Here is a 13,032-nt window from a genome sequence, read left to right on the forward strand (position 1 = left end):
ACACATCCACAGAAATCCAGACGGCAGGGAAGACGGGCAGGGAGTCTAGAAGGCCTGTACACAGAGAAAAAAAAAACAATGTCAGGAGGAAACTCTAGGAGATCAAAGGAACACTTTCATAGGCTAAGCTACACTGACACTTGGTAGTGTGACGATCCAGCGAGGAAGCAGCCTCTCTTGCCATCTTAAGTAGTCTGCCAGGATCAGTGTGAATGAGCCACAGGTGTGTGTTCAGGGTGGGTTCAGAGGCGGGGAATCAAGGTCCAGTTCCGCCCTGGTGGGAGAGGTTAAGACAAAAAATACACACACCACGACCTCTCCAGATCTTGAGAACCATGACAAATATAGTAGAATCATCACAAACATTTCATTCCAATTCTCAAGCACGGTGGGGGAAGGGTTATGATTTGGACTTGTTTTGCAACCACAGTATGTTGGCACCTTGCAGTCATTGAGTTGACCATGAACTCCTCTGTATAACAAAGTATTCAAATGTGAGGCCATCTGTCTGACAGCTAATGCTTTGCCAAAACTGGGTCATGCAACAGGGTAAAGATCACAAGAGCTGCAGTAAATCTACAACAGAATGGCTGAAAAAGAAAAGGTTTAATACTGGCCCAGTCAAAGTCCAGAATTCAACATTTACCTTTACTCAAAAAGCCATCTCTAGACCCAGCAGTCTTAGCTAATTATAGGCCAATCTCCAACCTTCCTTTCATTTCAAAAATCCTTGAAAGAGTAGTTGTCAAACAGCTAACAGATCATCTGCAGAGGAATGGTTTATTTGAAGAGTTTCAGTCAGGTTTCAGAGCTCATCACAGCACAGAAACAGCTTTAGTGAAGGTTACAAATGATCTTCTTATGGCCTCTGACAGTGGACTCATCTCTGTGCTTGTCCTGCTAGACCTTAGTGCAGCATTCGATACTGTCGACCATAATATCCTATTAGAGCGATTAGAACATGCTGTAGGTATTACAGGTACTGCACTGCAGTGGTTTGTATCATATCTATCTAATAGACTCCAATTTGTTCATGTAAATGGAGAGTCCTCTTCACACACTGAGGTTAATTATGGAGTTCCACAGGGTTCAGTGCTAGGACCAATTCTGTTTACATTATACATGCTTCCCTTAGGCAGTATCATTAGAAGACATAGCATACATTTTCACTGCTATGCAGATGACACCCAGCTCTATCTGTCCATGAAGCCAGATAACACACACCAATTAGTTAAACTGCAGGAATGTCTTAAAGACATAAAGACCTGGATGGCCGCTAACTTTCTGCTTCTTAATTCAGATAAAACTGAGGTTATTGTACTTGGCCCTGAAAAACCTAGAAATATGGTATCTAACCAGATTCTTACTCTGGATGGCATTACCTTGGCCTCCAGTAACGCTGTGAGGAACCTTGGAGTCATTTTTGACCAGGACATGTCCTTCAACGCACATATTAAACAAATATGTAAGACTGCGTTCTTCCATTTGCGCAACATCTCTAAAATTAGAAATATCCTGTCTCAGAGTGACGCTGAAAAACTAGTTCATGCATTTATTACTTCCAGGCTGGACTACTGTAATTCATTATTATCAGGATGTCCAAAAAACTCACTGAAAAGCCTTCAGCTAATCCAAAATGCTGCAGCAAGAGTCCTGACAGGGACTAGAAAGAGAGACCATATTTCTCCTGTTTTGGCTTCCCTTCATTGGCTTCCTGTTAAATCCAGAATTGAATTCAAAATCCTGCTCCTCACATACAAGGTCTTAAATAATCAGGCCCCATCTTATCTTAACGACCTTGTAGTACCATATCACCCTATTAGAGCACTTCGCTCTCGCTCTGCAGGCCTACTTGTTGTTCCTAGAGTATTTAAAAGTAGAATGGGAGGGAGAGCCTTCAGTTTTCAGGCCCCTCTTCTGTGGAACCAGCTTCCAGTTTGGATTCAGGAGACAGACACTATCTCTACTTTTAAGATTAGGCTTAAAACTTTCCTTTTTGCTAAAGCATATAGTTAGGGCTGGACCAGGTGACCCTGAATCCTCCCTTAATTATGCTGCAATAGACATAGGCTGCCGGGGGATTCCCATGATGCATTGAGTTTTTCCTTTCCAGTCACCTTTCTCACTCACTATGTATTAATAGACCTCTCTGCATTGAATCATATCTGTTATTAACCTCTGTCTCTCTTCCACAGCATGTCTTTTATCCTGTCTTCCTTCTCTCACCCCAACCGGTCGCAGCAGATGGCCGCCCCTCCCTGAGCCTGGTTGTGCCGGAGGTTTCTTCCTGTTAAAAGGGAGTTTTTCCTTCCCACTGTTGCCAAAGTGCTTGCTCATAGGGGGTCATATGATTGTTGGGTTTTTCTCTGTATCTATGAAGCGCCTTGAGGCGACTTATGTTGTGATTTGGCGCTATATAAATAAAATTGAATTGAATTGAATTGAACATAAGTGAACTGCTGTGATGGGACATTAAAGAGCTGTTCATGAACAAACACCTGTAAACCTAAGTGAACTGAAGTGATGCAAAGAAGTGAGAGTGTTAAAGTCATGCTGTATGTGATTATTTTAAGTTATTGCTGCTGATGATTGATGATTCTTTTTTCCTGATACATTAAACCACAGAAATGAAATAGTGTCTATATTTTTTACATGACTGTACAATCACATCTCCAAAAAACTAATTTGGCTTGTTATATAAAATGTAATTAATTGGAAAATAATTCAAACCCAATATTTAATTAAAAACAGTAAAAACAAAACAGATCCGATGTTGAAAAAGAGACATTTCTTGCACGGAATTTGTGCTGCAGGTTTTATTTTGCTCTTCGGGGTAGTCAAAAAGCGGCTGTGGCTGGGATGATGTGAGGGCAGACAGAGGAGACAAGGCTCATGTGCCCCTTTATGACACTATGAATTTTATCGCTTCTCATCCGCTGGTATGACTTTGTCATTTCATTGCACCTCATCTCTTACGTGCATCACATCCTCTGATGATTGCACTTTTGATTTTCCCATATAGATACACGTGGTGTGAATCCTAGAGCAAAAGAAAGAGACTCAAAAAGCTGCGATTGCTTTTGTTAAACTGATTTGTCGGGCACTATTTGTCAGACTGTAATAATGATTGTTTTATTTTCTTTTGTCTGCTGGTAGACACTCGTTGTGTTTGTGTGTGTGAATCTGTAATTACAAAAGGGCTGTTCAGTGTGAAGAGATCTGGCGTCCCACCACAGGCTGTGAGTGCGAGCTATAATCTGCCTTGATGACGCTGATCACAGTCTGTGAATGGAGGTGCTGTGGGACAAAGCTCAACCGCTCTGTGCCAGTGTGCCATTACAGAGATGACATCATTCCTCTGCAGCACTTAGCCTGCGCATGGACACTGACATGCACGCACACGCACACACACACATAAGTATCATTTACGACTGCTCACTTCTCAGGTCTCCCCACCCACCTACCCACGGTGTCATGGATCTATCCTCGTGTGGCCAGCAGCAATTAGCATGTGTACTCGCACGTGTTTGTGTTGGTGTGTGTGAAGCACCAGTTCAGATAACGCACAGAGATCAGCCGAGGAGCGAGCTATCAAGATTAAGACAAAGCCACCACATCCATCACTGGGGCAATGTCAGTGCTGGGGGGTGAGAGGCCCACTAATGGCCATATCTCAGCAGATCCATCACATCTTCATCTTGTTTACACTTTGAACCCCACACCACATGATGACTCACTCCTCATTAGCCAGTCAGTGTGTGTGCATGATATCATGTGTCTCCACTTGTGTGCAGAATAGATAAATAAATAGATAGATGTGCGTGAGTACACGGATACCCTATGTCATCTATAACTCTGTATTCTGTTTGTTTTATCCTTTTGTCAGGCCTAACCTGTCATTATGAATAACCGCACTGGAAGCCAGAGGCCACGGTGACTCCTTGTCTCTGGGTTGCTTTTTTTTTTAAAATTACAAAGTTATTAATGCTTAAGCTTTTGGTGATGGTCCAAACATTTGCTGTATTATGTGCTGCCCGACCACATGTGACAGTGTGGTTGGTCATACTCATTATGAATGACTAAACCCAAAGGCGGGGTGAAAAACTGTCCATCCAGTGATCAAAGAACAGATTGGATTGGAGAACAGAGTTTAGACTAATGTAGAGGCAAAATCAATGGGGGAGGGGGTGAAATTTCTTTTCTCTAATGTGATGAATTTGTGTTTTAATGAACTAGAAGAGCATTTCTGCTCTGCGGCTGTTGCTTATCGCCTTTCAAAAAGGCAGACGCCTACCATAAGCTATCAACTAATTCTGTTTTCTTTGTAAAACTGCATGCATGCTTGAAAGGAATGAGTGGCATCAGCATTTCAAAGGCAAGCTTCCAGTTACTTGACTGGCACCTACCCACTACCGTACCTTGATTTCTTCTTTTGTCAGGTGATAGCAGGTCGCCTTATGTGGTGTAGGAGCTGTCACAATAGACGAAACTATGATTCACACTTGGGGCTTTCTAAACACTGACATCAACAGCATTGTCTAACAGCCTGGCGTGATAGCTATATTCCAGACCTTTGAATCACTGCCCTTAAAAATGTTCAGCGTTTAAATGCCTGGAATTGTTAAATCGTTCTATTGAATTAATAGGGATGACAATTTATCCTATGTAGTACTTGCTATCAAGCTATATTAATGGATATTAGCTATTAAAATGGCATTAAAAATGAAATCAATGAAAAATTTAATACAATAAAATATTTCGAAATCATTTGTAATTAATGCTGGATGAACAGATATATACATTTCCTGCTAATGATACAGTTAACACAATAAACTGATAACACAATCATGGCTTTCGTATTTTTGGACCATACTATTATTAATGTAATTGTAATCTTTAAAATTTATTTTACTTTTACTTTGAGCTTGTTGGGAGATACAGAGTTGGCCTGGTGATGGCTGCTTTAGCTGGCCATCAAATATGATTACCCTAGCAAATACAACGTTGGCATGCAAGAGAAACCAGGGTTTAAATGTAACAGTGCTTGATTATGGATGGGTTTCAGCTGTGCAGACTGATTGCAAAGTAGTGAAGATTCAGTGCTAGGTCAAGCCCACGAGATAAAATGGGGACCACAGGAAAAAAGGCCACACGACAGGACCTGGAAACACATAGGAACACATAGGAAAATGCTTGTTGAGGAGGGCGTTAAACACAGAAAAGACCAGATGGTTTCTTTTTATGCTATGACTAATGCCTTAAAGCATCATCTGTGTGTTTTTGACTTTCAGAAGGATTATAAGGAACAAACCACTTCCATCACAGGTGACGCTGAGAGCAATTTAACCACACATTTGTTTAAAAGCCTCACCTGTGAGACACAATGCCACTTAATCTGGATGCAAACAAGCAAATGCAAACCCATATGAAAAGACCTGCACACACAGCATGCTATCGCCCTCATCGGTTTACAGTCTGGAGATAAGAGGACATTGGTGATACAAAATGTAAAACACGAACACTTGCACACCCACAACCATGGCCCGTTCTTATGACTAACATTTCTCCGATGAATCATCACGTGCTGATTACTGTTAGTGTACAGCGTGTTCAGGTTAATTTCCTACATTAAAACAAAGATGACATTTACCGAATGTGCGCCCATTGACATGGAACAAGGCAGAGACAAATAAACACCCTGTGGGTGGAGATCAAGATGTTGGACAAACAATGAGATAAAGTTTTTTTTACCTCTGACTTAAAAATTAAACCAGCCAACGAAACAACCGGCAGAAGCTATGTAGAAAATTACGTGTGCATAGAACTTAGGAATGCACTATTGTCACCTCGCCCAACAAAATCCAAAGTGAAAATTGCTGTGTAATATTTAGTATGCCCTCATACCCGCATGTAAAAACTAAAACTAAAGCTATTCTTAATAGCTAGTCGGTTCAAAAGCACAAACTCATGTAAATGAATACAGTTTTTTTTTGCCTTAAAATAGGCAGAAAAAGCAAACAGAAAGGTTCAGAGGCGTTTTCAATAATTCAGTAACCTCACTGACCTCACACAGACTGGTGTGACTGCAGCCACGCCAGACAAGTAGTCAGTCAGGTGGCTGCTGAAATGTGACTTTGGTATTTGTAGTTGTGGCGAGCCTGCTCCCTCAGTCATAACATATCTTTGACTATTTTGTAATTAACAGTGAGCCTTAGAAGTTTTCTTTTTCAGTTCTTTTATTTGTTATGAAATGCCTCTTCTTTATGAAAGAGCATTTGAAGTATCTGAGGGTGAAAGGACTTTGTTTGAGGTTCTTTTGTGCATTTGAGAACAAATGACACGACCGCACTGGCAGAGATAAAGTACCTGATGCATGTAGGTTAGGTAACAATGACAAACAGTGCTGTTATGAATGGACCATACTGTATACGGCAGCACAACGTAGGATTTATAAAATATTTTTGATTTTTTATACCTGACAAAGAGCAGAAGACAATTTAGAAGAAGACTCTTTGTTCAGGTGCTGTGAAGATATAGCCCACCTATTTATACTGTAACATCTGAAGTTTGTCTGTTGTAGTATTATATCTGATCTGAATATTGGCTCAAATGTATGGTGGCCCTGAGAGGCCAAATGGACTGCAACTTAAGAAAACATCAGCAATAAGAAACATGCTGCAAAAGCACACAAAACACAACGGAAATAGGAAAAATGAAAACAGAACTAGGAAAAAACACAAGGGAAGTGTTTCTGGGGAGACAATAACCCGACGGAGCAGTTGCAGGAACCCAAAACATGGTATGCCTGTTTTATCATGATTCATGTAATACCAATGACAGATTTTTAGGCTAAGAGTTAGGCTAACATGCTTACAGCTCATCTTTTCTTTCCTCACAAACCCGATAGATCCTCCACTTCTTTTAAGTGCCTCCCAATGCAATTCTTAGCATATTTTGGTTCCTGCAAGTGGTTATTGGTTATTGTCTCTCCAGAAGCACTTCCCTTGTGCTTTTGGAAATCTGTTCTTTCCTATTTGTGTTTTGTTTATCCTATTTCCGTTGTGTTTTGTGTGCTATTGCAGTGTTTTTCTTATTGCTGGTGTTTTTTTTTTAAGTTCATCTGGATGTAGCATAACCAGTATATTTGCATTATGATGATTGTTCAGTGGTTATATATGCATATTAACAATCATGAAACTGACCTAACAGCCCATTGTTAGTCTCTAGTACAATTTCCGATCATTATGCAGATGTACTGTTTATCAGGCTGGGAAAACCTGCAGTCAGCTGAGACTGAAGAAGTCACATGGCTGAGTGTAAAAATCCAGATGAGTCCAGATGAACAAAATCAGCTTTCTGGAATTTCCTTACCTACACGAGCATTCATCAGGTGATATGTAGTGGGTGTTTTCTTGGCACACATTGGGCCCCTCAGTACCAAAGTTGTTTAAACACCACAGACTACCTAAGTATTTTTGCTGACTATGTCCATCCCTTCCAGCATAATAACAAACCATAGCACAAATCATCTCAAGCTGGTTTCTTGATCATCACAATGAGTTCACTGTACTCAAATGATCTCCACAGTCACCAGATCTCGATCCCATAAGGCGTCTTCGGGATGTGGTGGGATAAGAGATTCAAATCATGGATGTGCAGCTGACACATCTGCAGCAGCTGTGTGTTGCTATCATTTCAACATGGACAGAAATCTCAGAGGAATCATTTCGGCACCTTGTTGAATCTATGCCACGTAATACAGTGTCCGGTGAGTGTACAATGTGATCATTTTTAATGACGCGCTGACAAACAGCACAGTAGATTCTTGTTGTGAAGCTCCACGATGACTAAACTTTAGATGCTGAATACCCTAAAATGTTCTACATTTCTGCATATATCTTAAATAGAAGTTCCTAAAGACGATCTTAATGCTAAATGTCAAAGAATTACGGAAACACATTGATGGAGAATTACTAAGCTACATTTAAAGACACTGAAAAATCAACCTCAGCAATCTAATGTATGAATTTTTAACTATAATCATAGAATATTAACTTCATCTTAGATTGCGAAATTCTCCAGATTGCCTATATGACAAGTGGAAAGTTATAATATTAATGTTTAACTGAATTGATGTGACGCATTTATGTGAAAGTGTTTACACGTTTAGCAATTTCAGTTAACAGTGGTGTGCTTTACTGATGGGGAGTTTTTTTCAGCTTTCCAGTGACGTGCAGATCGCCTCATTACAGTAGCAGTTGTGGGATGAATGCAAAGGTTGAAGTTACAAATAAGTGTCTTTAATGACTTGGAAATGTTAAATCTATTATGCATCGTATTGCTGCACAAGTCACTGCATTCCTCTCTGGAAAAATGAGGCAACAGGACATTTAGATGCCCTGCCTATGGTAATGCTATCGTGATAATTGGATCTTATTTCCTAAGTGCATTCAAGTCTTCTTGTAAGAGATCGTCACTTTAACTGATTGGAATTAATCAACTCAGAAGCCCAAGCCTCCCTTAGAAGGTTCCCCAATAACCCCATAGTTTTATGGATGAGATTACTGTCAGCTTTGAAGCCACAAAAACAGCGTTTGTTTAACCATTGTCTTTATGATCTTTTGTTCTGACGCACTTTGTGATCTTTATCTTGAAAGGAAATCTTAGTCACTTACTTACTTTACACTTGTGCACACCTGAACTTATCAGTTAAAATGCAGATGATATGATTGTGCACGTCCCATGATTTGTGGGAGTCAGGGCTTTTTGCCCATCTGAGAGAAAACAAGAAGAGGTCAGATCTGTCACTGGGGATTGATATCTGTGTTAGTGTTGCGTGAAGGCATGCTACACTCTGTTTCTGACTGTTCCTCTTCTCCCACTCTGTATGTTACACAACAACAGAGGAAAAGTACCCGTCCCAGTGTCAGGTATCAGTGAGCTGCTGTACGTCTGCTCTCATTTTATTCGGCCTCACACAAAACATTGTGCAAGATTACTTCCAAGAACTGGAGTACAACATGGAGCTGTTTTGATCCACCCAGACTGACACGAGGAAGAGATTTATGTTCTGGAGGGAGTGCACGGTCAAATTTGTTCATGCACTCGTGCTCCAGCACACAAACACACACTTGTGAATATACAGCGTGTGCAAGGCGAGCAAAGCAAGAGCTATAGCGCTTTCCTTCCTGTGCTGAAAATTCCTACTGGGCAATATGAACTGTCAATAGAAAATCTTCTTCTGCACATCACTTGTGAAATATATGAACTTCTAATCTTCTCTTCTGAAAATTAAGTGAAGACAAGGACACAGAGAGTGTGTGGAGCCTCACCAAGCTTTATTTACATGCGCACTATTTCTTATACAAACTTCAAAATTCAAAATGTAATACACAGGAAAATACCCACTAACATTAAGTTGAGAATAAGCAAGATTAATAAAGAGCAAAAGTTCAAAGGGAAAAGTTCAGAGTGTGTATGAAAGGGAGCTGGCCTGGGCTTCTTAACAAGGATGGAAGGACTCATAAGAAGATAATATAAAGAAAATGTCCAAGAGGTGATTAAGGTTTCTAGTGGTATGTGTCTATTTTTGCTTTTCTCAGCTTTAAACCAGCATATTTTGTTCTGCGCGTGTGTGTCGAGCATGAGAGGAGGTCATCTGTGCCTGAATGAAGCAGTGGTTTTGTGAAAGGCCTGCTCAGCTATGACTACGAGAAAACTACCCTCCCAAAGAGTCGATGCATTTTTACACCGAGCCGAGTGCACATAATGTTAGGAACGCCTTTTAGATTTGATATTTCCCAAATTGATAAGAGCTCTTTTCAAAGATGACTGCGTTCCCCGGATTTCACTTTGCCTGTCGTCTTCACAGGAGTAAGTAATTTTAAGTACAGACAGTGTAGATGAATTCAAATGCTTAACAGTTCAGGTGATGGCTCAGGAGTCCCCCTGACAACAGAAAAGACAGATAGTGTTCTGGAAATTTTAGATGTAGCAAGGTGTTGGTAATTCCAGCTTGCTGACATTTTCACTACGTCAGTGTAATGGGTTTGTAATAATAATAATAATAATATCGGAGGATGGTGCAAGTGCTCCTCTTTAAGCCCTGATTATTACTTTTTTATTTTTTTATTTTTTAAAAAGGAACAGAGTGTTTTAGCACTAAAAACACAGTGTTCCTCTCAGGTTGAGAAAGGTCCAGCTAGCTCATGCGCTAAACCTCAGTTAGTACAACAGACCATTCTAGCCAACCATGCACACCCACTCCTCCTTCCTTCCTTAGCTTCAAAGAGATATACACGAATCTGTACACTGATATACATGACAGGGAATACACTTCATGTCACTGCCCCCAAATGGAGAAGGGGTCTCCAAATGCTACAACAATGGTGCCTTCCACCATTTCCAAAATCTGGTTCAACAATTAAAATTGCTGGTAACAGTTTTCCCTCCCTACCCGGCGCATGATGTATTTGCTATTTCTTCAAATTCAGAGGTATGACAAACCCCAAGGGTCAAGTACTACATGAGCATATAAGGACATACAGCGAGTAAATATGCATTTCACACGGTTCATAATGCATAAATACATACATGCATACAGTCGGCTGTTCTGTATGCACCGCGAGGAGCTACAAACCCTCGTGAGATTAATTCAGTTGAAATAAAACTCCATCAATAAACACGTACACACGTTAACATGTATTTAGGAGATACAGGAAGTCACCTGCAGGAGCACCAGGCGTGTCCACGAGGGGATCTGTGTGTGTGTGTGTGTGTGTGTGTCAAGAGTCAAACAAGAGGAGAAAAAAGCTATGACAACAAAACCAAAAAACAACAGACTGTGTGAAGTAATAATCCTGACATTTATCGTCCTTCTAATTCTTCATCCTGGTGGCCAAAAGTTCACAGGTTACAAGTTCAGAAACACAAAGAAAATATGTTTCCCCCCCAAGAAACGTTAAAATACTACTCGACTGTGGCTTGACGTTTCTTAAATGGAAAGCCTTCCTTCCTCACCCCCTGAGTGATTCTGTATATGCATAACAAGCCCCACAATCTCACGACAAGAAACCAGCAGAGCTTAACATGGATCCCTGCTATTTTTTGCTTTTTTTTTTTTTCCCCCGTGTGTGTGTGTATTTTAAGTGTGTGCATAAATGTGTGTGCTGTCATTTGGCTGCCAGCATATCCTACTGTTTATTTCAAGTAATTTGGCAATATACAGAGATAGCTTATTGTTTTAATCAAGAAACAAATGGCTTCTAGAGGAATGAGCCTATAAAAGAAAAAAAAAAGACAACAACCTTCTCCCTTTGCTCAAACTTATCATGCTACAAGTGGCCGCAGCTCTAGGCTTCTGTGGGTTTTGGGTAAAAACAGGAAAAAAAAAAAGAACAGAAAATATGCACAGCTTCCTCGCAGGACAGGATTCAACACTGTTTATATAGCACCTGTTGTGGTGTGGAAATGTTCACAACCCTAGGACACAGGTTTTTGTTTTGGCTACATCGAATGCTGTGATAAATGACCTCAACAGAACTCACCAGAAGTTAGGAAAGCAATGAGAAGACATACAAGATCTTTTCCCTCTTGAATTTTTACCTGCCCTGCACTATTCTGTACCAGAAGTTTTCTTCCTCTAGTCTTTTGATATATACAAGGATAAAACAAAAGCTGTAGCAATCATCTAATCATAATATAACCCTCAGTATACTGCTGTTATTTCAAAGTCATGCATCATATAATATAGAAAACAGCAAGTGCATTGTGTTAAATTGAGGAATTTAAACTTCTGGGGTTTTGGAGATTTCGCAATCTGGGGCAACGTTTCAGTTTGTCTACACATGGACTGAATAAGTGGCCACTCAGTGAGTACGACACTCCCATTTCCACCTTTTCATTTCACCAGTACAATGACTCTTTCTCTACAGACATTTTTGATTAAGAAACAAATATGATAAAACAGGAACTCAAAAAACAACAACAACAACAACAACATATGACATTTAAAATTACTTAGAACAGTGGGAATTTCTTTTTCAGTATTACACGTCTCAGGAAACCACTGGATCTGATTTACACCACAACATGTCTTGTTTTTTTTTTCTCTTTACACTTCAGTGGGAAAAACTGCACCATGCTCTCCTTCGATTCTTTGCTTGCCATTTAGTCCTCAATTTCCACCTGAAGACCCCTTTTTGATAAGCAGTGTCTCTTTGATATCAGCAGACTGGGCGTCAAAGGAAAATTGCATAATTCTAAGATTTGTGAGTTTCTTGTGATTGTTAGATGTAGCTTTCGTTTTTGCTGTTGTCGTTTCACAAGAAGCTTTGAGGGCTCATGCGCAGCATCTCTCGAGTCTGCAGGATCGTTCATGGTTCACCAGTGTGGGAGCGAAGGTAAAGCTCTCAAGAGGAAGTCTTCTTCTGTAAACACAGGGTTGGTTATTTTACATTGTGCTGATGGCAGGTTTGGCAAAAAGGATGTTGTGTGTCTGATCTTCTCTTGCACCACACAGGTCAGACCTGGAATGAAAAAGATATGATTATCTTTTTGTGTTCGTAAGAATGAAAATCTTTTCCCTTCTCAAGGTTTTAAGTCACATTTTTGAATAAGTAGATTGGCAAATGTCACTGGCTCATATTAACAACAAATTTCTGTTCACTGCTGGTTATTTGCAGCTGCAAGTTAGGTGCTTAAAGCTACCACTTCTGCATATGTTTCATAATACATGCATTTGAATATGAATTATTGAATATATGAATTATTCCTGATCAAGTCCTCATCACATACTTCCTAGAAACCCAAGAAACCAGTGGTTGACTGACATTTCTTCAGCAGTGTGCACATGACATCATGACATCACTGGAGAATCCTCAATTGAAGTTTATGGGAAAATTACTTCTTCTCACTCTAATTAAGACCTCAGTAAACGTTTTGCTGGTGAATTTATGGTCTCAGTCATATTTAATTAAGCATGATGTTCATTTCATAAATGGTAACAATAAATTGAAACAAATGAAGGGAATG

The 13,032-nt window shown here is 40.0% G+C and overlaps 1 protein-coding gene and 1 long non-coding RNA gene across 2 annotated transcripts in view; one reads left to right on the plus strand and one right to left on the minus strand.

Annotated features, from left to right (window-relative positions):
• The window catches only part of LOC147312712 (uncharacterized), a 78,850-nt gene that overhangs the window by 17,874 nt on the left and 47,944 nt on the right, over positions 1–13,032 (plus strand). The window lies entirely within an intron of this gene.
• Positions 9,318–13,032, minus strand: part of foxo3b (forkhead box O3b) — a 42,279-nt gene continuing 38,564 nt past the window's right edge. Inside the window, exon 4 of the mRNA XM_086264278.1 lies at positions 9,318–12,527. The gene's annotated coding sequence lies outside the window, so the exon portion shown is untranslated. The remainder of the gene's footprint in view (positions 12,528–13,032) is intronic.

This window comes from Aulonocara sp. 'chitande type north' Nkhata Bay, linkage group LG15 (assembly GCF_057382095.1).
Source record: "Aulonocara sp. 'chitande type north' Nkhata Bay isolate Kocher_YH1m ecotype deep benthic linkage group LG15, A_spYH_male_GT1.1, whole genome shotgun sequence".
NCBI lineage: Eukaryota > Metazoa > Chordata > Actinopteri > Cichliformes > Cichlidae > Aulonocara > Aulonocara sp. 'chitande type north' Nkhata Bay.